This window comes from Mirounga leonina, unplaced genomic scaffold (genome assembly GCF_011800145.1).
Source record: "Mirounga leonina isolate KUSES-001 unplaced genomic scaffold, KU_Mleo_1.0 Mir_165, whole genome shotgun sequence".
NCBI classification, from domain to species: Eukaryota; Metazoa; Chordata; class Mammalia; order Carnivora; family Phocidae; genus Mirounga; species Mirounga leonina.
In genome coordinates, this window is record NW_023270415.1 from 19,311,529 (window position 1) to 19,337,998 (window position 26,470).

At 38.8% G+C, this 26,470-nt stretch overlaps 1 protein-coding gene across 7 annotated transcripts in view; it reads left to right on the top strand.

Moving 5' to 3' along the window:
• PREX2 (phosphatidylinositol-3,4,5-trisphosphate dependent Rac exchange factor 2) overlaps positions 1 to 26,470 on the top strand; it is a 285,788-nt gene that overhangs the window by 24,024 nt on the left and 235,294 nt on the right. Inside the window, exon 1 of one of the 7 annotated variants that reach the window (XM_035011289.1) lies at positions 25,194 to 25,867. The exons of the other annotated variants lie outside the window; for them this stretch is intronic. The gene's annotated coding sequence lies outside the window, so the exon portion shown is untranslated. Of the gene's footprint in view, positions 1 to 25,193; positions 25,868 to 26,470 lie in introns of those variants that run through there. 7 annotated transcript variants of the gene reach the window in all.

The following is a 26,470-nucleotide window of genomic DNA, read 5'->3' on the forward strand; positions in this document are numbered from 1 at the left end:
ATCATCAGGGAAATGCAAATCAAAATCGGAATGGGATATCACCTCAGACCTGTCAGAATGGCTAAAATCAATAACAGAAGAAACAGCAGGTGTTGGTGAGGATGTGGAGAAAAAGGAAACTTCTTGCACTGTTGGTAGGAATGCAAAGTGGTGCAAACACTGTGGAAAAGTGTATGGAGGTTCCTCAGAAAGTTAAAAGTAGAACTACCCTATAATTCAGCAATCACACTACTGAGTATTTACCCAAAGAATAGAAATATACTAATTCAAAAGGGATACATGTACCCCTATGTTTATAGCAGCATTATTTATCAATGCCAGGATATGGAAGCAGCCCAAGTGTCTATTGGTTGATGAATGGATAAAGAAGAAGTGGTATATGTATACACACACACACACACACACACAGGAATATTACTCAGCCATAAAAAATTAAATCTTGCCATTTGCACAGACATGTATGGAGCTAGAGAGTATTAATGCTAAACGAAATAAGTCAGTCAGGGAAAGACAAATACTGTATGATTTCACTCATATGTGGAATTTAAGAAACAAAACAAATGAGCAAAGGGGGATAAAAAAGAGGGAGAGAGAGAGAGAGAGAGAGAGAGAAAGAAACCAAGAAATAGACTTAACGATAGAGAACAAACTGATGGTTACCAGAGGGGAGGTTACCAGAGGTGAGGTGGGGGGAAACAGGTGATGGGTATTAAGGAGTGCAATTGCTGTGGTGAGCACTGGGTGATGTATGGAAGTGTTTTGTTTTGTTTTTTTAAGATTTTATTTATTTATTTGGCAGAGAGAGAGAGAGAGAGCATAAGCAGGGGCAGTGGCAGAGGGAGAGGGAGAAGCAGGCTCCCGCTGAGCAGAGAGCCCCATGTGGGGCTTGATCCCAGGACCCTGGGATCATGACCTGAACTGAAGGCACCCAGGCTCCCCGATGTATGGAAGTGTTGAATCACTATATTGCACACCTGAAACTAAAATAACACTGTATGTTAATTAACTGGAATTAAAATAAAAACTTAAAAAAATTCAAACTTTAACCATTTTTCACTACCTCTGTCCACTACTGTTATCCTGATATAGCAGCTTCCTGCTTGGTTTCCCTGGATCCCTGCAACCAGGGTAGCTGGGGTGATTCTTTGTGAGCATGTCAAAGCATTTCATTTTTTTGGTTTAAGCCCTCCAAATACTTTTCATCTCCTTCAGAGTAAAAGCCAAGGTCCCTCTAATGGCCTGTGAGGCCTTGTGATCTGCACTCTTCTGTTACCTCTCAGTTTCATTTCCTGCTATTCTTCCACTTGCCTTCCTCTGATCACAGTCACCCCTTTGCTGATCCTCAATCATGGCCAGGTCCTTTACTTTCTTTGGATCTTTGCTCAGATGCTACTTCTCAGTGAGGCCCACCCTGACCACTGTATACCAAGTTGTATCTCTTCCCTTTTCATCCCAACACTCCTCATCTACCTTTACTGCTTTAATTTCTCTAAAGCACCTGCTAACTTACTAAATACCTCAATTATCTTGTTTGTTACATCTGCTTTTTCTCCCACTAGAAAGTGAGCTCATTAGGAAAGGGAAGGGATTCATGACTGTTTGTTTATGGCTGTTTGTGCAACCTCTAAAACAATGCTTAGCACATAGTAGATGTTCATGAATGTTTTTGAATGGATTCGTGTGACTCATACTCAATATCATAGTAAGGCATATCCATATTTTTTTAAACCCTTTGTTGAGAAAAGTTCTTAAAACATTCACAATGTATTGGAAAGGTATTAGAAAACTAGTAAAGGGCTACAAACTTGAGTCTGATCTATAAATGTTAAGGGTTTAACAAAGTAGATACTGATAATAAAATGAATAATGAGAAGGGACACAGTGACAAAATTAACTCAAAACTAAAAAGCAAATAGACACTGAAGAAGAAGCTAAAGAGAAATGAAATTAGCTGGGAGACTGCATTTATAAGAGTCATTCAGTGATTAACCAATAATACTTTTTAAAATTACTGAGAAATACTGTAGTGGAAAAGATACTGTTAAACTTTCGATTTGTCTTAGAAAGCAGTCAACTAATTGTTTTCCATGTGTCTGAGCCATGCAGTAAGACAACAGTGATTAGTGGAAAGTGCTTTTGATGTGGGAAAGGCAGTATACAACTTTGGGAAATAAGGATGTTGTAGAAATTAATATTTTAAAGTCTTAAGAGGATTCCCATAGGGGACTGATATATTTTCCAAAGTCCTTTGTTGTGATGAGATATGGAAGGTTATTTTCTAAGTACCAATTTGTGAACATAAGCATATGTATACCAAGGGAGATTTGAAATGGAAGAAACTGATTTATGTGAAGCCGCTTGTTTGATGTGATGTCCTTAATGATTTGGTTTTGTTTTCAGCCCATCCCTATCTCCAAACATATAATTAAAGTTCACCGTTGTGAGAGGCTCAATGCCCTTGCTTTTGGCTGTAATAGTAGTAGTTTGATTTCCAGTTGCCATAATTCTTGTAAATGAAGTCCACTGGTGATCTCCCCAGAACATAGGCTATTACTATATATGAAGAAGCAGTAAAAGTGTCACTTTAGTTTATATCTTTCTATGGAATTACCTTACACTATCAGATTAGGCAGGTCTTTTGTGTTGAAAAATATGAGTGAAACCTCCTGTGGATCGCATTGCCTCTTATAGCTGCTGTGGAAATTCTCTCGCAATGCTTTCAGACTCCTTGACCACACTGTTGTATGTATTTACTGTTGCATTGACTGCTTCCTTGACCTCTTTGAAGCCTTTCCCAACCTGGCTTCTTGACCCTTCTTTTCAGAAGAAAGACTCCGAACGTTTTCCCATGACCATCTTTTAACCATATCTTTTAACTCTGTCCCAGTTGGATCTCCTTTTGCTTCCCTGTGACATTTGACATTGCTCATCAATGTTAGTTTTTTGAAATTTCCTCCTTGTGTGGCATCCCTTGGGTTCATTGATGAAACTCTGTAATTTCCCCCTTTGCTTCCAGCTCTCATTCTTGGCTTTTCATTCCCTTTTTTACACAAATTTTATTTGTCTTTTTAGTAAATTTATCAACTTATCATGGCCTCTACAATTACCTTTACATAAATAAAACTAAAGTCAAATATATCGCTCCAATTAAGATCTTGAATCCCAAAGTCATGTCTTCTACATACAGGACATTGCACTGTATGTTTCACTTTTGCCTCCAATTCTGTCATTATTTTCCCTCTCTTTGGCCCTACTGCCTTTCTGTAATTGGCATTTTCCAATCTCCTAAACTGGAAGGCTCAGTGTCATCTTTGTCTTCTTATCTTTTATTCCCTCTCAAACCAGTCTCAATGCCCTAGTGATTCCCTCTTCTAATTGTCTTTAGACATTTCTAAATGTGCCCTTGATTCTACCACTTATTTAATGAATTGATCTCCCTTTGTTCAGGGGAGATGTAACAATGACATAGTGGGCAGAGTGATAACCATCCAACAAACATGCCCATTTCCTAAAATAGTATTTTCCTCTTTTTATTTTTTATTTATTTACTTTTTGTCACAGACAGACCTCACCTCCTTGAGGCTCACACATCCTAATTTCTCAAGTTGACATTCTAGAACCTTTATAAAAAGCTCCTTACCATATTTGTCCACACTTACCATGGCTACCCCTAAGGAATCTCTCCTATAGGGTTAGTTTGGTTCTCAAGTAATCCAATCAAATATCTTGCTGACTTACCTGATTGCCTCTGCTTATGCTATTCTTTCTACTGGGATAACTTTTCCCCTCTTCTTGAATATCCATATTCCACTTGCCTTGTAAGACTTGATTCAGCTATCACATTTCTGTAAAGACATCCCATACCACTCTTGCCTTTCATCACCTCCAACTGTTTTGTTCATATCACAAATTTCATCATTTCAATGCTACTTGTCTTGCATCACCATTTATATGGTTTTTGTAGTAATTATTTGTCTGGACATCACAGTTTACAAATCATTTTTGTATTTATGCCTGATAATAAAGCAAATCAGATATTTTACATTTGGGCTCAGTAATATTAGTAAGAGCCTCAGAACGCACAGATAATGAGAGTTAAATGTGAAATAGAAGTGGGACCTAAGGATAAATGTCAAGTGCAGTGCTTTTTCTTTTCTTTTTTTTTTTTTTAAAGATTTTTATTTATTTATTTGACAGAGAGAGAGACAGCTAGAGAGGGAACACAAGCGGGGGAGTGGGAGAGGGAGAAGCAGGCTTCCTAGCAAGCGGGGAGCCCGATGCGGGGCTCGATCCCAGGACCCTGGGATCATGACCTGAGCCGAAGGCAGACATTTAACAACTGAGCCACCTGGGCTCAGTTCTTTCAAAGTGCTTTCACTTACTGTAAAGCTTAACCCATTTTTTTCTTTATATTTTCCATAGAACCTAGCCTATGTCTGTTACATAGTAGGTGTTAAGGATCTTAATGTCTGATTGTAATATATGCTATAGGTAATCAAGAAAATGTTCTCTGAATAATAAAATTGTACTTACAAATTTACCTTTCTGCACTTAGAACAGATTGAACAATTGGAGAAAAGGTCAATTACTAAAATTTGTTTTGCTGTGCTCTGATAAACAGCTTTCTTAAAATAATTCAAATTCTAGGAACCTCATGTTTGAAAGCTCTTCTCTGAGAGTTGCTTTTGTGATACTACTCTGGACTTAAACTGTTGAAAAAGAATTTTGCTAGTACCTTGGTTAAGAAGAAAAAGCATAATTATTAGATTGAAAAAGTAAAAGGTATACATTTTGAAGGTATAAATTTATGAGCATTTTTATGTAATGTTCTAAAAATATATTTAATACATGTGTCTATATAAATATATATATTTTATATTTTAACAGATATATCTTAGAATATGGCATGAGATCAGTTAGCTAAAATCTTACCCAGAAATATTCTATTTTATTAAGTTTTGGAATTAATTTTCCCATATAAAGAATAACAAAAAGATGAATGAAAGGGAGTTGATTTTTTAAAAATTGTTTTTATAGTAGATTAAAATAGTGTAGTTGGCCAACTGTGAGGTTGACAAAATATTCCTATTACTAATCATGCAAATTCTGAGAATTTGTTTGGGACTGGTTGTACAAAACTAATACAAAGAAGTGACTTAGCTTTTACTGCAGTGAATAGTTATGACAGTTTTAATCAGAGATAATATAACAATGCCATTTTTAAAATAATTGTTTCAGGGGCGCCTGGGTGGCTCAGTCATTAAGCGTCTGCCTTCGGCTCGGGTTATGATCCCGGGGTCCTGGGATCGAGCCCCGCATCGGGCTCCCTGCTCCGTGGGAGGCCTGCTTGTCCCTTTCCCACTCCCCTTGCTTGTGTTCCTGCTCTTGCTAGCTCTCTCTCTGTCAAATAAATAAAATCTAAAAAATAAATAAATAAATAAATAATAATAATAATTGTTTCAAATCCATTTATTGCTTAGGTCTCTTTCAATTTTACTATCCTCTTCATGTAAGGGGATAAACAATTGGATATTAAGTTAGTTGTAGAAACAGGTATAAAAATGGACAGTTATTGTGTTCACATCCAGTGTCTGTTGTATCTTAATTGCTACATCTCAGAACCACCCCTGATTCCTTTGCTCCTGGGTATGTCTTCTGCCACTCCCTGGTCTCCACCTTTGTTCCTCTTTCTGGAGCTCTTTCAACTGGTTTTTGCTTTTATTTTCTCCCAATTTTTCCTGCAGTTCTTAGAAATTAAATTTCCTAATGAATGTATGGCTTTTACTTTATCCTTCTATCTCTAAAAAATGTATCCTGGTTCACAGTGACTTCCTGAGAACCACTCCAAACTCATGGCCTCTTCTGGTTGGAGCCTCCTAGTCTTTTGAACTAGAACAAATGAACTGATAGATCTGGTCGATGTTACCTGCGCATAGCCTGTACTTTTCTGTCTCCATGTCTTATTCATTGTGTTTTCTCCAAGTATCTGTAAGGAGAAACTGTGCCTTTCTCCTATTTTTATTTTCTATAATTAATTCTAAATGCACTGCCAATCCTATAGTGAACCTAGAGAATGAATGAATGAACAAATGCATTTAAAGGGAAACAAATTTATTTACATCTTTTTTTTTTATCTCTTACATTTCCAAGTACATAATAGTCTGAATAAACTAAATATCGGAAAAGATGATGGCAATGGAATTGAACAAACTATTGGATGGATATTATTATCGATAGGTAGGGCAGGGAAGCAGTGCCTAAGTATTATATTTTAGTATGTAATTATATCTTTTCAACCATATCTTATTCATTGAATATTCTCAGTATTTATCAGGAATTCAGTAACTGTTTTTTGTGAAATGAATACGTGAATTGTTTCTCATATATTTTTAAGTGTTTGATTAAATAATAATGCACTGCTGCAGCTGGTTCCCAAAGTTGTCTCCCCAAGGAACCATACCTCCCAGTGGTCACACCTTTGTAGCACCCTTTCTTTGACTCTGGCTGGCCCTCGAAGTTGCTGTTGACCAAAGACTCCTAAGCTAGGTCATAAGAAGCTGTGCAGCTTGAAGGAAGATTTGCTTTTGTGATGCTTCACCTTGAAACCAGCCAGCATGTAGGATGTGTGCCTGTTTGAGACCACCATGCTGTGAGAAGCTTGAGCCGTGTGGGGAGGTCCTGAAGTATGAAACACTGTGGAGGGAGAGAAAGAGGTGGGGAGGGGAGGGACAGGCCAAACATGTGAGGGATGAAGGGATGAAGTCATCTTAGCAGTGGATCCTCCAGCTACTCCAGCTGACGACGCCACATGTAGTAGAGATGAAGTGTCTGGCTGAGCTCCTGACAGATTCCTGACCTACGAAATCATGAGCAAAACAAATGGTGGTTTTAAGCCACTAAGTTTTGGCAGTTTGTTATGTAGTGACAGATAATTGAAACATAGCATACAGAAACATGTAAATCATCAATAAATTTCACAAGCTGAACACACCATGTAACTAGCACCCAGATCAAGAAACAATATTGCCAGCACCTTGGAAGCCATTCTCGAATCCCCTTCCAGTAACGGGCCTTCTCCAAGGGTAGCAACCACTCTCACATCCAGCACCTTGGATTAGTTTTGTCTGGTTTTGGATTTTATGTGAATGGATTTCTCTGTTACTGTTACAGTTGATCCTTGAACAATGCAGGGGTTAGGGGTACCAACCCTCAGCACAGTCAGAAATCCTGGATAACTTTTGACTCCCCCAAAACATACCTACTAATAGCCTACTGTTGACTGGAAGCCTTATTGATAACATAAACAGTTGATTAATACATATTTTGTGTTATATGTATTATATACTATATTCTTACACTAAAGTAAGCTAGAGAAAAGAAAAGGTAAAGAAAATCACAAGAAAGAGAAAATATAGTTACAGTACTGTACTGTAAAAAATGCATCTATAAGGAGACCCATGCATTTCAAACTCATGTTAAGGGTCAACTCTTTTGTGTCTTGTATCTTTTGCATATCACTAAGTTTGTGCAATTTACCTGTAGTTTTTTATAGCTACATGGCATCCTATGCTGTGAATGTATCACGATTTATCCGTTCTACTGTTGATGGACATTGGCGTGGTTTCCTTTTGTTGACGAATATGGATAGTCTCGCTGTTAACATTCTTATAAATGTCTTTGATAAAAGTAGGTACACCTTTCTGTTGGGTGGTTTTGAGTTGTTTTATGGCTATCTTGCATTGCGTTAGTTTTGTCACTACAGGTAGCCTATATGCCATTTTAGAGTATAATGACTAGGGTGTATATGTTTTTCTTTCTCATCATAATGCCTCCCAAGCAGAGTTCATAGTTTAATTACTCAGGAGATATACATTGATTGTTCATTTAGAAATTTTAAAGTGCGTATACGTGACTTCTCCAAAAAAGTTCTAAATTAATCATGGAGTTTGTACTCCAGTCTTTAAGTACAAAAAAATAGGGAATATCTTTTTAATTAGACATTCCTGTTGAATAAATAGCAGTTTGTTGGAAAATATTTCATCTGCCCAGAGCTATTGTTTATTGTTTTACAAATAGCATGAGAAAGAAAATTACTTTTTTCTTATAATGATAAAAGAAAGGATACTAATGAACAACTGAAGTTTCTATGTACTATTATCATACCTAAGGGTTCTGAGCTTCAGTGAATCACTTGTTAGGATAGAACTAATAAATTATATTGGTGTGTGTAACTTGAAAACAGTCTTAGAGTACATATTTTCTATTTGATGAGTTATGTTTTAGAGCTGCATCATATCATTTACTGTAGTATAAATTAATGGGTACTAAAATTACAATATTTTTTTCTTCACAGCTAATCAACTTGAGGAATTTTCTTGTTCTTTGCTTCTTTGCTGTAACATTTAGACTACTTTAAAAATTGCAATGATAAAACTATTCCAAATAGGCCAGGTCTGATTACTTTCCACTCCAGCAAATTTACTTAAGTGCCAATACCATATGGAAAAGCTTGACTCCAATATGCCAGACATTTTTTTTTTCTTTTTTGGTAAAGTATAGCTCTTGAACAAAAAAAATGAGTGACATGGAGATTCAAATTAATTTCAGATGGTTTATAGTTTGTGGTTGTTAACTCTAAAGAATCAGGATATATAAAAAGATTAAAGAATCTTTTCAACTACCAAGCTTAAAATATATATGTTTATGAACAAATGCCATGCATTTTCTATCTTGGTTTATCCTTGTTCCTTTAATTCCTGGTATTTTTTTAATGCCATGATGTCTTTTGCATCTTCCCATTCATGTATTTATTCAGCAAACATTTACTGAGTGTTTTTTGTGAGGCAAACATTACTCTGGGCCTTCCATTTTCAGAGACATGGCTCTTCCCTGGAGGAGATCACAGTCTACTGGGAATACCAGTTATGTAGACAGATACAATATAATATCCAGTAAACATGAGCAAAGTAGGATCAGAGCAACTCATTCTGCCTAAGGGAGTCCAGGAAGTTTTACACAGCAGATAAAATTGGAAGTGAGACATGAAGGAAGTATAGGAATTTGAACAGAAGAGTGGAAGGAAAGATCTTGTGTGCAAAGGGAGTAGTGTAATACAGAGGTGCAGAGATGAAAGAGGTTTGGCATGTTCAGGAAACAATGTTAAGTGCCATTAGAGCTTAAGGCACACTGGGATGAAGAAGAGAGGAGAAGACTTGGGATGAGGAAAGTTACCATTCCCACTGCCAGACATGAAAAGCACAGCCTTTCCCCAGAGCGTCCCCCTCCTTTTTAAAATCTTGGAACAGTGCAGTAATATGGGAACTGGTAACCCTTTGTACAATTGGCAGGAATTGAATAAAAAGTAGGCCTTTGATCAGCAAAGGGAATAGGATTGAGTTTTCCAAAAAACATAAAAAGGACAAATGGGAGAAAAACCCCAGCATATTCTCAGAGCAATAAGTAATCTGGTGGTCATTCCCAAAGTAGAGATGCTACAGATGAGGTGGAAGGAAGCCTCCATTAAAGTGCCATAGAGCAGTGAGCATGGTTTTCTTTATTTCTTCGTCTCCCTTCATCGACCTGGGTGAAATCACAGAGGGCAACTGGATGGAATAGGTAGATGTTAGTGTGTTGTGTTAAGCCTGATAACAGAAGCAGGCAGCAGAATGATTACGGTAGGGAGATGTGCTGGCCTGAAAGGGAGAAAGTAAAATTTAAAGGCATAAATCCAAATTTCTGCAATTCTACCATTATTGGGAAAAAGATGTTATGTGTTTTAAACAAGTGCCTAAAAGAAAAGAACAGTATTAGAAGACTGTTAGAAAAGCAAATGTGGTCTTACCAGAAAGATGTGGGTAAAGACAGGTGACAGTGTCTCTCTACCCTCCATCAGAGCATTTCACTTTGTTCTGGAGGCTATATTTTTAGAGATAATTACAGAGAAGAGAATGGCCAGGGAAGGTAACCAGGGCGGTGAACGGTCTGGGAAGAATATTGCAGGCAAAAGAGACAATGAAACTGAAGCTAATCGACCCTCCTATTGAATAAAGGAGACAAGACAGTTGTTGAAAGCAAGAATTATCTAGAGGGAAGGCAACAACCACTAACTGGAAGTCCGAGGAGTAGATTTAGTTCCATGATGAAATTTAGTTTTATGATCTTTCTAATGATTTTCATTGACAATAGGGAAGTAAACAACTTTGGAATAAATACCTCCAAGATAATGAGTTCTCTGTGTATCGGGAGTGTTCAAGCTGTGATGGGTGCCAACCTGTCAGGAATGCTGTGATTTGTAGGCATTTTGACTAATGACCTTCAACGTCATTAGAAGATGTCTGAGAACGTAGAATACGGCACTCTTGATAGCCTTAAGATGTATGCGAACCAGATGGCCTCAGCTGGATGCATTTAGGAGCCCTGATGCCAGGGAGCCCTGGGCATGCGGTAGGGCTGTGTGTGAGCTTTCATTGGAGATCTGACGAGTGGGAAATGACCTAGTTACTAAATTGAGATGAAATAACAATTATAGCCATTAGGAAATAAATGCCTGCTAGTGCCCGATTCTCAGCTGGGTACTTTATACACGCTATCTGACTTAGTCATCACGACGAACTTGGGTGGTGGAGTTTATTCTCTATCCCTTCTTTTATCAATGAACAAAGAAAGGATTGACTAGATTGAGTCCAGCTGCAACATTTGCCAGCTGTGTCACTTCGGGGAGTTACATGTCTCCATGCCTCCGTTCCCCCATCTAAGGTGTGGATAGTGGTAGTGGCTGCCACGTAGGTGAGGGTTAAATGTGTTGAGTACATAGTAGATGCTTAATACAAGTTTGCCATCGTATTTTAATCTTTACTGTGTTCCAAAGCTCATGCTGTTTGCCCTGCAGCATTTTCCCCGAGACGCACTGGGTGGGGGTGGGGACTGGGACGGTTAGCAAAAGAAATATGGAAAAATATTAGAATCTTCATTCTTTACAGGGGGAAATATATATATGTTAAATAAAAATATACCTATCATTCCGTTTGGGAGCTTGGTAGAGAGCCAGGTGGCGGTTGATGATCACATGAATAGATTTACGTATTTATGTACAAGAACAGCATACAATATTTGGGCTCTATAGATCCTTCCTCAGGTACACAACTCTCAACACCGTCTAAAATGCTACTTACTTTATAAAACTTTTTCTGGTCCTCAAACTAGGATGGGATTATGTCCCCCCAACCTCGTACCCCCCCCACCGAGAACGTTCTTACTTGCTTCTTATTTCCTGTCTTATGTAGTGGTTACTTGTGTACTCTCCAGAGGACCTGAAGCTCAGTTTTGGCCTGGCCTTTAGCATCTTTTTTGTGGTGTTTCTTGGAATACCTCAGTTTTGGTAGGCAGGTACTCAAGTCTTTATTTGAATTGAGGCTCATTATTAAGTTTTCATTTTTATCCCTTTTTTTCCCCCAATCCTTTTAGACAATACTGCAAGGCATCTGCTGAACATTTACTTTATGTAGACCATAGAGTTTGTTTTTTTAAAGCAGATATGCTAATTCCTAAAATTTTAAGTTTGTGTACTTCTTTAAAAACAAACATTAATGAAAACAGATTCTGAATCGGGTATCTATCTACATACCGATGATTATGAATCAATGGTGGAGGAAACAAACTTTGTTTCACTCTGGCCCCAAAGGGCTTTCATGCAAAAAAGACTAAATGCTCCCTTTAACTGACTCAGTTGCACAGATGCGTGGATGCTGATGCTCCCTTGCATTGCCCAGCCATGCTGGTGCAGTGACGCTTGAATGTGCACACGCTTTGCAATACCTACCATCTCTCCATCCTCGCTGTGACTTGGTTTAGAGTCTCATACCTGAGTTATTGTAATAGCTGCCTCACTGACGTCCTGCCTCCATTCTTGATTCAAGTATGATTGTGAACCTTCTTTTTTTTTTTTTTAAAGATTTTATTTATTTATTTGACAGAGAGAGACACAGTGAGAGAGGGAACACAAGCAGGGGGAGTGGGAGAAGCAGGCTTCCCGCTGAGCAGGGAGCCCAATGTGGGACTCGATCCCAGGACCCTGGGATCGTGACCTGAACGGAAGGCAGACGCTTAACGACTGAGCCACCCAGGCGCCCCTGATTGTGAACCTTCTATACACAAAGCTGACCATGGTCCCTCACCTAGAATGTCCACAGGAGTTTCAAGCAGTGAAGCTGGCCTCGGCCCTCCGAGATCCCTCCCCTATCAGATTTCTAGCAGCAGTCTTTCCCTGTCCTCTCCCTTCTGCCAGACCCCTTGGATTTTATGCTTCAGAAATACAAGTTAGGTTTTTGTTTGTTTATTCACTCTTTGATAACCCATTAAATGTTATTGTGTGCCTCCTCAGTGGTTATTAGGGATGTGGGCTCTGCATCCACGCGGTCTGGATTGAAGCCTTGTAATTACCGAAGAGGTTCTTGATTTTATCTCCTTCAACTTTCAAAACTGTAAGACGGGGATGGTATTAGTGCCTAAGTCATAGGATTGTTTTGAAGATTCAGTTAATACGTGTAAAGGAGGGCATCCGTGTACCTCTGTGCTCAGTCCTGCTCTGTCTGGGAATGTGTGTCATCGTGCCTTTGTTCCTGTTCCTGCTGTTCTCCCTATCTTTTTTTTTAAGATTTTATTTATTTATTTGAGAGAGAGAGCATGAGAGAGGGGAGGGCAGAGGGAGAAGCAGACTCCCTGCTGAGCTGGGATCCCGATGTGGGACTCAATCCTGGGACTCCAAGATCATGACCTGAGCCGAAGGCAGTTGCTTAACAACTGAGCCACTCAAGCACCCCTGCTGTTCTCCCGGTCTTAAGTGTTTTTCTCCTCTGTCTACTTGAAGAATTTCTATCCATTCTTTAGGACCCTCCTCTAAAGCATCAGCTTCTTAGTAAAGTCTTTCCATATTACCCTTTCCATCCTCAGAAAGATCTGATACTTCATCTACTTCTGAACATTGAAAATAAATTTATATGGAACACACTTTATTGCAAATATTTTCATATGTATCAGTGTCCTCTACTGGATCATAAACCCATGAGATCATGATTGATTTGTCATTGATTCCTTAGAAGCTAGCTCAGTGTCAGGCACATAGTTTTTAATAAATAACCATTGGACTATGTTTTTTTTAACTGAACAGCAAAGCATTTTAAGACAAGATGTGGTGATATTGAATTTCCAAGATTTTGGACTTGGTCCAGAGCATGGTGTCACTGTGTGATACTGATAGGCATAGATACATATCTGTGTATGTGTAGTTTCATTAGTGTATGCCTGATTAAATACAGTCATTACTGCCAGTTTCATTTAACTACTTCTGGTAGTTTATAAGAAATTAATCTCTCTGACTTCCCGTGTAGAAGTGCAAGCCAGGAGTTGTGGTGATTCCATGCCAAAGATCTGTTGCTGTTCACCTGGAAGACTTACATGGCCTCTGGTTCAAGCTGTGCTTTAATAAACAGGAGCTCAAACACGTTATGATGGGAAGTACAGCTGAGGACTCTTTCAAGTGCATGAGCAGATCTTGCTGAATGCTTTTCTAGGTCATGTTCATTTCATAAAAACAGCCAATTCCCAGCCATCCCAGAAGAGGAAATGCTGAAGGTCCCTAGCTGCCCTGTGGGGCAAGGAGGAAACCAAGGGCTGCGAGCGGGAGGGGCCCCACCACCCCGGCCTTTCCTTGGCAAGGAACTGGCAGGCACGGAGCCCAGTCGCACAGGTCCCCACACAGCAGCTTTCAGGCTAAATTTGTGCTGCTGTTTCAGTGCAGAAGTTTTTTTGTTTTTTTTTTTCTTTCCTTTTGCAGCCACCACATAGTTCCAGTGACCAGAGCAACATGACATAGAAGCAGAGAAAACACACCAAGTTCTTGCCAGTTGCTAGGCAGAGAAAATGCTTTTGGATGTTTGAAGTATGCTTCCCATGTTGATTTCCTAATCATGACTTGTTTTCAAAGCCAAACACAATAGCATCCTGAACACTCATCAGCATTTGGTCAGCTTCGCTGCCAAGCTAATTAACAGATTTTGATTTAGAGGGATGAGAATAAAAGGGATGCTTTTGGTAAAGAAGTAGTATCGTGGGAAATTTGATTTTTTTCCCTCTGATTAAGGATTATTTCTAATTTTTGGACATTATGTTATAAATATTAATTCCACTGGCCATGTTTGCTTTAATTTGAACACATGCAGTTTTTAGATTATGCCGACCATTGATGCGAACATATTTGCAATGGATATTACCAAGTCATCTTTTTAAAAATCTGATGAGTTATTGAGGAGGTACTTCACTTTGGATCTAAATGCCAAGATTAGAGCAGCTTATCTGTGTGATGACTTACTTGTGCACAGACAAAACTTAATTTTCTTATTGTCAGGGATGGGAAGACAACTTTTTACTCTGAAACACCAGGCCTCTCACTGCTAAGCAGTGAAGCCTGAGAATCCCGAAACCAGAAGCAGGGAATCCCGGGGAGGGCTGCTAAATGTAGGGGGCTGAAGGGGAATTAGGAAGGAGACTCTCGTCCCTGGCATGGCCAGATATTTGGAAGAGAGAGGGGTAGCCAGGCTGTAGGGGTGCAGTTTGAGAGCGATGTTCGGGCAGGGCATTTGGGCTTGGCTGGTCGTGAGGTCCACCATTTATCTGGAGTGTTTTGCTGCCCCAACCCCGCATACAACCAGTGGTGCCCCCCAGAAATATCCAGAATGATGCTGTATCTTTAATTCTGTTATCAGGACCATGAGGTTTCTATCAGGGAACAGCTCTACTGGAGGCTTTCAGGAAGCTGTGTAAATAGGAAGACTCATGTCGTGGTGGAAAGATCTCAGGCAGCTGTCACTTGGGAGATGGAAATTCAAGGTTAATTTCACTTGGTTGGCAAACGCGTATTGAGAGAAAAGTTCATTTTCATAATGCTTCTTTTGACTGGAGATGGGAGAAATGCAAAAAAGATTAACATATTTTTCTAGGATCTCTTTTGGGCTAATCAGGTTATACTAATGAAAATAATTTAGTGTGCAAGGCACAGGATTAAAGTGCACCGTGTATGTAAATTCTTTTAATTCTCACAGTAATCCCATGAGGTAGGCACTCTTATTCTCCCTTTCTTAGGGTTGGGACATTGAGGCACAGAGAGATTAAGCAATTGCCCAGAGTCACCTAGTTAGTAAGTGGCCCAGCTGGGATTTGAACCAAGTCTTACGATCGAGCTTCTGCTCTTTGCCAGTACACCATGCTGCCTGAGCATGCAGGAAGCATGTAGATGCAAGAGTTGGATTGGTCTCTGAACTCTCTGTAACACTTCATGGAGCATTGATTTATCTCACTGGGTTTAAGTCATTGACTTCCATTTATATCACTTCTGTCCTTCTGTAACCTTCTAAATGCAGAGGTTTGACTTTGTATCATGTATTCCTGGCACCTTATGAAGTTGTAGGACACGGTGCCAGCAACCTGGGGGCCGAGAAGAACAGCAAGGTTGGGAACTTCAAGTGACCCTGTGACCTTTCCAGCTCTGGTCAGGGGAATAGAGATAATGTGTCAGAGTTTAGAATTCACTGAAACCAAAGTCATTTCTGATATGTTTATGTTTGCTCTTGTTTTATTATCAATATCTTCATCTTTCCAGAACTATATAAAGCTGGTCAACATTCCCTGGAAGTTAAGCTAGCAAGACGTTGGCTAGAAATGCTAAATAGATCAATTCAGAGCCACTATCGGCATCTTAAAGCCCGATTCTTTTTCTTTGTACTGGCTCGGCACCTTTAGGATACTTATTATTTCTTTCCAACCCAGTGTACTTCTGCAGGGATTCTGGGGTTCTCTCTCTCTGGGGCAAGCTGTGTGCATTGGGAACAAAGATTCAGTTACTGAATGTGTCCAGAATGAAGTCACAGACTGACAGTTCCTCTCCAGGTACATTTCAGTTTCATCTCCTGCCTTGTTTCCCCAAGCCCCCATCTCATGCACTGGACTGACTATCCCCAAATAGATCTGGTAGCTTCTGCCTCTGGGTCTGGCCTGAGGTAGTTCCCTTTGCGAGAAATGCCCGATACCCCATTTCTTCCTCCTTTTGGAAACCCTTCTCGGTCTGTGATGCTCAAACTCCACCTTTTCTAAGTATCTGTCCAGGATCCCCCCACCAGCATTTGATTTCTCCCTTCCCTATAACTCTGATAATCCTTCTTTCTAGACTGTTATTTACTAAGGCAAGCCTCATATTAGGTATTTGTGAATGTGTCTGTCTTCCTCATTGGGAATTTTGGAGAACCAGAAATTGTGTGTGTGTGTGTGTGTGTGTGCTTGTGTATACATGTGAATACTCCCATGTACATACATACACCTCGGGTCTTTGCTGTCCCCATAAGGCAGAATAGCAGGTACTCAAAGATACTTTTTCAATTTGAATGACCAACCCCCATCTTCCCGTTCATGTTTTGCCTCCTCACATCATGGATGCCTCATCCTGATACCACGGAAAATATTTGAACACTTCTGCCTTCTAGTCCTATGGTTTTGGATTGTCTCTCTTCCCATTCTTTTAATTTCTAAAATGTTATAGAGTCCACAGCCACCTAGCATCTGCCTCCCTTCAGTTCTAGCCAGCTCTCCCCAACCTCCCCCTGGAGTGGAACTAGGACTAGAGTCAGAGCAGTAGGATTGATGATGATAGAGGTTTGGTGAGAGTGAATGCACTCCATAGCAGACATTCTCCTGGCAATGATTCTGTCGTTACTTCGGGAATGTTGCTTCCAAGGAAGAAACTGAAGCTCATGGAGCTGATGGGGTGCAACTGGGATTTGAAGCCCTATTTCTCTACCAAAAGTCCCATGTTCTTTCCCCTACCACTCCCTAAGTCTCCTAAGCCCTGTCATGTGCGTGATACAGTGCACTCATCACCCTAGTGAGTCTTCACCACTGTCCTCTTCAGAGAGAGATTGATAGCCCCATTGTCCACGGAGAGCAAGCTACCACCCAAGGTCCTGCCAGTGATAGTGGTAGAGCCCATAATTCAAGCACAGGTGTTCCCGACTCTTCTCTTTCCGTTGAACCACACCATCTCCCAAGTGCCCAAAATATATATATGAGACTTTGCCTGTCTTCTTTGTTTCCCAGGGTTGTTGCCCGCCACTCGCTTTTCGTCTTCTAGTCCCCCACCTTAGTTGTGGAGTCTTTGGCCTGAGTTAGGGGTCTCTTACTTGATTAGTTTATCCTTTTGTGAGAAAGTTGGAAACTCAGAAGCTTCCGGAAGGTAGGCAGGATATGTATACATAACAAGCAGGTGGTGATAGCTGGCCAGGTGGAGGTAGCCTGTGCCCCATCCAAAGGGGCAGCGATACTCATGTCCAGCCAACTATTGCTAAGGAGTGTGACCCCAGTGTTCCAGGAGCTCCTGCTTTTCCAGAATGAGCTGTAATTCTGGATTTTTATCTGGGTTTTCCAAATTTTAAAAATGCGGAACAAACATCATGTGCATGGACCAGATTTCCGGGCTGCTGTTTTGTGGCCCGGGCCTGGGGACCTGACTGCCTGCCACCACTTTGCTGTTTTGTGTGATTTCCCTGTCCTATAGCCGTCTGGGTTTGTGACCTTATTTGGGGGAAAGGAGAGGAAGATTAGTAAATGAGATACGGATATGGAAAAAGAAATTTAAAAAATGCTAATATTTGATTTAAAAGATTCATACTAAAATAAGTGGGGCACGTCTAAATTTACATTTAAATACATGTGGCATTCTAATTTAGTGACTGCAAAGAATATTCGATTTCCTCCAAATAGATTTTTCCAAAATTAGTTATCCCTCTACCTAAGTTTTGCCTAAGAATGATCTTTAAGTGTGTTTTAAAAACATCTATATCTTAGATAGTCTAATAATTAAAAATTTCCAGATCTTATTAAATATAGACTACTAAAGAATAATACTGATATTTTATTTTCCATAAAATGTAGTTTGACAAGCATTTGAACTGTTTAGCCAAATTAGCATAGAACTCACATGTATATTAGCAACGTTTTAATAATGTTGCTCTATATTTCCTGCAAAACTATTGATGATTTTGCCATTTTTAAGTAGAAAGCTATGACTTCTTCAGAGCAATTTAAAGTTGTCTCACTATTAAGTAAAAATAGCTTTATCTGTCAATCTTTAATTATTTGACGTGGTACTGCTAAATTCAGTCACCTTCTGAAGATTCAAAATTATTGTCCCTCAGGCCGTGGAATGCACTTAAACAGGCATTTAAAATCACTTGTGTGGGGATACACTTTAAGAAATATCACATTTGTAAACAATGACCTCCATATTTAAAAAAAAAAATGTAACTCAGCTTAATCCAAAATGCAGACATGTTTACAAAATGAATATTTTCTGCCAGATGAATCAGTAATTTCTGGATTTTAATGCTTCCTAAGCTGTTCATTTTTAAAAATGTGAACCTCTGTCGTGGATCTTTCGAGAATCTTGTCAGTGGCTGGGGAGGGCTGGTGCTATCTGTGCCACGGGACAGTGGTTCTCAAGCCTGCATGTACATTAGAATCACCTAGGGAGCTTTAAAGATATATCTAGATCCACTCCAATAGATTTGATTTGCTTGGTTTGGTGTAGGGCTTGGGCATTGTTTTCTTTTGTTTTTAAACTCTCCCCAGGTGGCTGTAATGTGTAGCTAGGTATAAAAGCCGTCATGGGCCTTCGAGGAGAATGCCAGCCATAACTGACACAATGCACTGAGTTTCAGCACTGAATCCTCCTCGTTCAAGGTCCCCAGCAGCCTACCCAGATCATGCTACCGGGGCTGTGGGCTGGGCTCCCTTGGCCTAAGGCTGAAAGCCTCCCAGAGGCGATAGCTCCATACACCTAATGCAGTGGAATAGAGGGAGTTTAATCTAGCCCTACTTGTGTGTGTCTGTGTTTTTCTTAACAATAAGTACATTTATGGATTCACTATGGGCCATGTACTTGATGTCCAAATTATATTTAATTTCCCCACCAACTCTACAAAGTAGTTAAAATTATTATGACTTTACAAGGAGAAAACAAAAGAGCAGAAAGAGGGAAGAAAGTAATATGCCCAAGGTCATACAACTACTAAGTGTTAGGATTTAAATCCAGGTAGTCTAACTGCAGAGTTCACATGCTTAAACCTTCATACCAAAGGGTTCAGATAAAATGCTCATGGGGTAAGGCAGGGAACAAAAATGGCCAAAGCCGCTCAGGGGTAGACACTAGGGAGAGGTGAAGACCGGGGAGCCCAAGGAGGGCAGCACCACTCAGCTCTAGCCAATTGCTGCCAGGCAGGTGTGTGGCTCTGAGTATAGTCAGGACGTCTGATTTTTTAAGAGGTACTCTAGAAAATCTGGAATTTTTAATATGAATCTTTCTCGGCTTTTAAACATAGCAAACCTCTATTACAAATTATACTGTCTTCACTGTTTTTCTTTCTCGCTAAGGAAAGCCCTGGTCAAGGACAGAGATACTGAAAAGGTAGTACAAGCAATGCATTAAGCTTTTTGAAAAGAAAGCATGTAGATTCTTAACCAACTGAGCCACCCAGGCGCCCGAAAGCATGTAGATTCTTTTGGGTAGGGACTGGTCTTTCCACAGACAGGACCTACATTGATCTACACAAGCTCTTTGTGTTACTCTTCTGGAACTGGTATAGACTGTCTTTGTGACGCTAAACTAAGCTGCAGGTGCAGGAATGTCATATTGATCTGAAGGTCATATCAAGGACATCTGTCCAGTTTTTTTTTGTTGTTGTTAACTCTGTGGTTCAACACAGGTGTTAAGATACAACCTGCCCACCAACCAACTTAATATCCTGGTTTTGCTCTATTTTCATGTGTAAATTTCTCATTTTTGTGCATGTGCATTAATTAGTCTCACATGAGAAGTATGATGAACATTTTCTTAGTATTTATTCATCAACAAACATATAAGCTGAGAAGTATTTAAGAACTTGGAAAAATAGAGTGTTTTATAATTTAAGGAACATTGCTTCAAATCTGATTTGATCAGATATTAAGGCTTTTTAAATAACATCTAAGATTAAGGAACATTAATTATAAGCAATTTTTTAAGACACAGATTTCTTCCTTAATGTTCTAATATAGCATAATAGTTTAGACATTCTTAAAACAGTGCAGTGTTTTGTAAGAAACGTCATTATTAACGGCAGTATAACCATGGGACTTGAATGATAGCCCTTTGATTTAGAAACAGTCAAAAGCTTATTTTTCGTAGCCTCTATAGCAACGGTTCGGATTCCATTAGTTTGGGTTATTCATCTGAACATAATAGGAACTGTCTTCTTGTTAGAGGAACCAAACTGAGTTCTTTCAGAGGATGTAGGGGGTCATAACGGGAACCTTAGAAAAACAGGGGCAATGTAATTAGTTATTCTTAAGGAAAAACTTTAGATGAACACATTTCTATTGGAAAACCTAAAGTCATGAAAAAATTGCACTGTTTATTTTAAAAAATAAGTTTTAAAGATTATGGTTTGTTTATTTCAGAACTTGAACCGCTTGAAATTATCCTTGGCTTGAGTTTATAAGAGGATTTCAAAATGTTCTGTTTTTCTCTTTTAATGATGAAATAATTATTAAAATTTGTTCTAGATTTATAAGTATTTAGAGAGAGGTGGTCTATTGTTTAAGAATTCTGTTTCTTTTAAATACAGGTAGGTTCTCAAATTAATGCCATGCTTCAACTCTACTTTCTGACCGGACAGCATATTTTATTGGACTGTGTTTTTTTTTCCGGATAACATCCATTTGTAATCATATGATTGAAGATGAAATGTTCAATTTGTATTTATAGTTCTAGTTTCTTAGAAAGAATACTATGTCCAACAACTACTGCTTGCAAATTTAGAATTACTACTTCAGTTCAGTAGCTACTTATTGAGCATTTTATCCAGTAAATTCTATTGGTGATCTAATTAAGAAAAAAATATATGGGCCAAAGGATTGGAGGAAATCATGAAGAAAGTGGGCTTTGATCTAGGCCCTGAAGGATGGATTGAATTTATATAGAGTGGTGGATGCCGTTATCAATGACACTGGTGATTGAAGGAGGAAATGATTGGAATTAGAGTATGACTTTAAGATGATAAATGGCTGAGATATAATATTTAAAAAGCTAAATTAAGTTCTGTAGGAATGATGTGTAGCAATTTTATATAATTTTAAACTGATTATTGCTCATCTACTATCATCTGGTCCTGGGTGATTCCACTGGTTAAAGCATATGTCTAATGCAAGCCAGACCATGCTTTCTTCTGTTCCAAGGCTATAGACCACACTTACTGTCTCAAAAACATGTGGCAATGGTCATCAAGCAGGTGGAGGAGAAAACCTGCATAAGCGCAGCCCAGGAATCCTCTTGTTTGCATTTGACAGGTATTTCACACTGGAATAGATACTAGAACAAAAATCAGTTGGAGTTGCCTTAATATGGTTACTGAATGCATTATTCTAAGTTTTCTGGTAGAGAAGGGAGGAGATTCTTTCACCCATTACCGCCTTTTGATGTCAACTAATTGTTTCTCTTAAGTCTTGAATGCAGTATCTTCCTGTACTTGAAGAAAATAATACAGATGATTATGAGTTATTTACATAAAATCGTATACTAAGCAGTTGTTGGAAAATTTGAATTCAAAATGAAATAGTTATACCCAATGAGTTTAACATGTCTTTGTTACACATCTATTATGTGTGAGATTCTGGGCTAGATTCTATGAGAGAATCAGGGAGACAGATTTAATCCTGGCCTTTGAGACTTGCGTCGCTAGCCACCTTTGCTGACTCAGCATTCAGGAGAACCGCTCACCATGAAGTCCAGGTAATGAATGAGTTAACACACATTTATGGAGCTCGTGCCATGTGTCAGGCAGTATAAAACCCAGGACACGTTAAAAGGAGGAGCTGTGCCTGGATAGGACACAGGGGTTAGACCCTAGAAGACAGTTTATGCTAAGGAGACCTATACAATTTAAATATAATTTGATAGGTGTATAATTCTAGCCTAAAACTAAATTTTAAGCATTTCGAGGGGAAGAATTCTGTTTCCTTTTATCTTTTTTCTTTTCTTTCCTCTTTTCTTCCCTTCCCCCCTGCCCGTAGGTTTCTCTTCTCCTTTTAGACGAATTACTTGGTGTTCTCTCTATATTGTCTGCCCTCCATACATAATGATCCATAATAAAGTTTTACAGATAATGGAAGTATACGTTTTAGAGTTATCGTAAAGCTACCGGATAGAATTTACATGGCTTTTCATGCTTAGATTCCTTATAATTAGTATAATGCATAACATTTTCTTAATAAACCCTTTTATTATTGGTTTTAATTTTTTTTTATCTTCACTAATATGTATCACAGACAGGCTATGATGTAAATTGCTAGCTTGAAGATAATTGAGGATTGGCACTTTAACTTATTTTTAGAGTGTCTTTCGTAGTCCCAGATCAAACCACATTCTCCCCAACACTTGGTATTGTTAGTCTTTATAATTTTAGTTCATGGTATTAGTGTATCTTATTCTCATTTTAATTTGATTGTTCCTGATTACTAATGATCTAAGGTGCTCTTTCAAATGTTTATTGACATTTCTGTATCTTCTTTTTGTTCAAATGTTTACCCATCAGAAAATTGTATAGTATTTCTTTTTTTTTATTATTGATTTGTAAGTATTTGTATATTCTACATAAGGGTCCTTTGTCAGACATATGTATGACAGATATTTTTTTCCCTGTCTCTAGCTTGCCTATTAATTTCTTTAATTAATGGTGTTTCTGTGGGGGTAAAACTCACATTTAACATCATGAAAGGAACAGTTAGCTTTCTGGAGAATGAATGCTTAGGATAATTATTATCATTATTAACTCCATTGGTCAGCTTCAAAGAAGATTTTTATGCTACTTTGAATTCATTAGTACATTGTTTTTAAAAGATTTCTGAAGACTGTTTCAGGGTTTGGGATGTATCCTATCTCCTAAACCTTTATAAGCTCCTGTATTCCTCTCTGTAGTAGTAGTACAATAATTTTGGATGAAAACAGGGTAACCCTTTTAAGTATCTAAATTCCTCAGATGGTGAAAAGTCTTTCACATGGGTGCCCATTTCCTACATTTTCTAGGTGAAACTAGTGAGTAGTATGCTAACCAGGCAGACTTTGGTCTGCCCCTGGTAATTGTTGGAATTCGTTAGCTGAAAGTAGGTACTCATTTGTATTGTGCTCTTTAATGTGGTCTTAACTTACATGCTATAATTAGGATAAGAGGACAGGATTTTCAGAGCATTTTCTTCTGTAAGCAATATTCTGTTACAGATATAAGAGGTTACTCAAATTCTGTGCTTTTTACTCATTTCAGGAAAAAGTCCATACAATCAAAATCAAGTAGCCTTAAACAGAAGAGACCTATTTGATTTCTGTGCTCAAAGATATGAGGGAGTGACATCCTTTTCCAAAGCAGGGCTAGGAACTTTGGAAATCAAATTTATAAACTGAACATAATTTGGTTTCTGTTTCAGCCTCCACATGAGGTCTCCTGACGTGGCTATTTTAATTTACCTGCGGGGGATTGTGGGTCCCATAATCTAGTGAGCCCTGGGAGAATTGGTGCTGAGTCAAGCAGGGATTTAATCCAGGCTCCCTCATATTCTGGCTGCTTGACCTTGGAGAATTTACTTCACCTCTTTGAGACTCAGTTTCTCCATTGTTAAAATTCAGCTAAGATTATATCCAAACTTAGAGGTTTATGGAAACATTAATTGAGATAATTTGTATAACCAGTGAAAGAAAATGGACACTATGATTTTTGCTGTATTTGTGATAGAAATAGTAAGTTTGGACAGTAACCTTAATTATTCTGTACCTGCCTTTCTTTTTCTGGCCATCTGGCAAGGGGTAAATTATTTCATGTCCATTCATTCAGATGTGCTTTTTTTTTTTTTTTTTAAGATTTTATTTATTTATTTGACAGAGAGAGACACAGCGAGAGAGGGAACACAAACAGGGGGAGTGGGAGAGGGAGAAGCAGGCTTCCCGCCGAGCAGGGAGCCCGATGTGGGACTCGATCCCAGGACCCTGGGATCATGAACTGAGCCGAAGGCAGACGCTTAACGACTGAGCCACCCAGGCGCCCCTCATATGTGCTTTCATTAATTAATTCTTTAGTGAATGGACATCAAAGCAGCTATGCCTGTCTTTACTTACTTAGCCTACTGAGAATTCAAAATTGTTTATATTTCTTGGCACTGAGAAAAGGGCCATATCAATTTATACAAAATACTCTTAGTTTAGATTTTTTAGTTTAGTATTTAGGCAATTAACTTGTTGATTAAAATAATGTTTAATATTTTTCTTAAACAAAGTCACAATCCCTATATAAAAATATGTATTATGCTTCTCCTTTCTGAACCCATATTCCCACGAGTGTGGACTTTTGACCCCGGGAGTTCATCATTCATTTATATCACTTTGGAATAAGAAAGAACCCAATATGGCCATATCCCATTTATTCTTAATTTAATGAAGTAATATATAAGAAAGCAATTGTTGACACTATTTATTAGTAATACTTTTTGATGTCTTCCTTAATTCAGTCTGTAGAACAGAAGAGAATATTTAAATGAAAAAGAGAAACAGAAAACTGAAGAAATAGCCATGCAGCTGTTCCTTAACTGGCATTTTAAATGATTTTGAGAACTAGAAAAGGTGATTACTTGGATCGGTGTTTATTAATCGAAATTGTTTGTATGTGTGTGTGTGTGTGCATGTGGATGTGTAAAAAACATTTCTAATTATGGAGGTATTAACAAAATTGATTTCACCTAATGAGAGATGCAATAGCTTCATCACTCATCTTCCTGCTTCTGAGCTTGCATCCCATTTTTTATCAATAAGCTACCAGACTCCATCTAAAACATAGGCCAAGTCCTGTCACTTCACAGTTCAAAACCTTCCCCATTTCACTATGAGTAAAAGTCAAAGTTCTCATAATTGTCAAAAAGATCCTACACCCCTCCTCTCCTTACCTCTCTGCTCTCATCCTCTGCCTCTTTCCCTTCTCTATAAGGTGATATTATTTCTGGCCCCTGTTTTACACATGAAGAAACTGAGACCCAGAGATTTCTTAATCTTGCTTGCATTCAGTCTATTGTTCATTCATGAAATATTGAATTCTTACTACGTGCACAGCACTGGCCGGTTGTTTTGGGCATAAAGGCAGTTAAAATATTGTGTTTATCCTCAAGAAGGTTCAAGCTAGTGGGGGAGGGGGTGCATAAATTTAATAAAATCAAATAGTGCATGAGGTGCAATCATGAGAAAGTGCACAGGGCATTCTGGAAGCCAGAAGAGCAGAACCAACCCCAGCCTGGAGACTTAATGCAAGGCTACCTACAGACGAAGACATCTGAACCACTGTTAGGGAGGAGTAGAAGTTGACTAAATTTGGAGTGGAGGAGGGCATTCCAGGCAGAGGGCATGGTGAGGACATAGGCGCAGAGTAGGAAACAAGGTGATGAATGGACATTGGGAGAAGGCAGGTATTTCAGGACCATAAACTTAACACAAAGCACCGAGCCATAAGCAGACCGCATCACCTCTTCCACCTGGGAAGCAGGGTCTGGAATTAGTTTTACTGTCCAGGGAACTGGGGTGAACAAGGACACCAATTCCCGAGTTTCAGGCTGATAATCCACCTCTACAGTATAACTCTGCACTATAAAGTTAGATTTTACTTCATTTCTGATTTTTATTCCAGCTGTTTATCAGGTCTGGAGCCCCAACCTAAATCCTGTTGCATTTGGAAGAGGCCATGACAATAAAAGTTATTCCCTGGTAGGTGCCATTTTCCCTTCCTCCCACCTCCTCCTCTTCCCACTCCACCTCAAGCAGCATCTATATATAGGTGTAACTTTCAGACCGATGACACTGCATCACACGCTCCTATCTCCCTGAATAGTATCACTGCTTTCTGAAGTCTACTTGCTGGGGGCACTTAGGACTTCCAGACAAACCCCCACATATTGGGTGTAGTTCTGATTAGATTTTAGTTTACTGTTCAGTTTGTTCTTTGTATTGTTTGCATTTTCAAGCTCTAAGCTCTGCAAATAATTGCCCTAAATCATGTTAGTTATGTGCACTCAGCCTAGGGACAATTTCATTTACATCCCATCAAGGCTGCTTCTTGAGGATCTAGGATGATTTAAGTGTTCTGAAACCAAGAAAGTACTGGTATTAGAGGGTATTTGCTGTTTTGCAGCAGTAAAGCAAATCTGTTGCATCTTTGTGGTTATATAACAAAATTCATAAAGTTTTGAACAGACATTAGCTTTTTCTTTGTTATTTTACATAACCCAGGTCAGAAAAAAAATGCATACAATTTTTTTGTTGTTATAATTGCACTTTTTCCTGTAAGGGAAGTTTTCTCATTTACCTGCA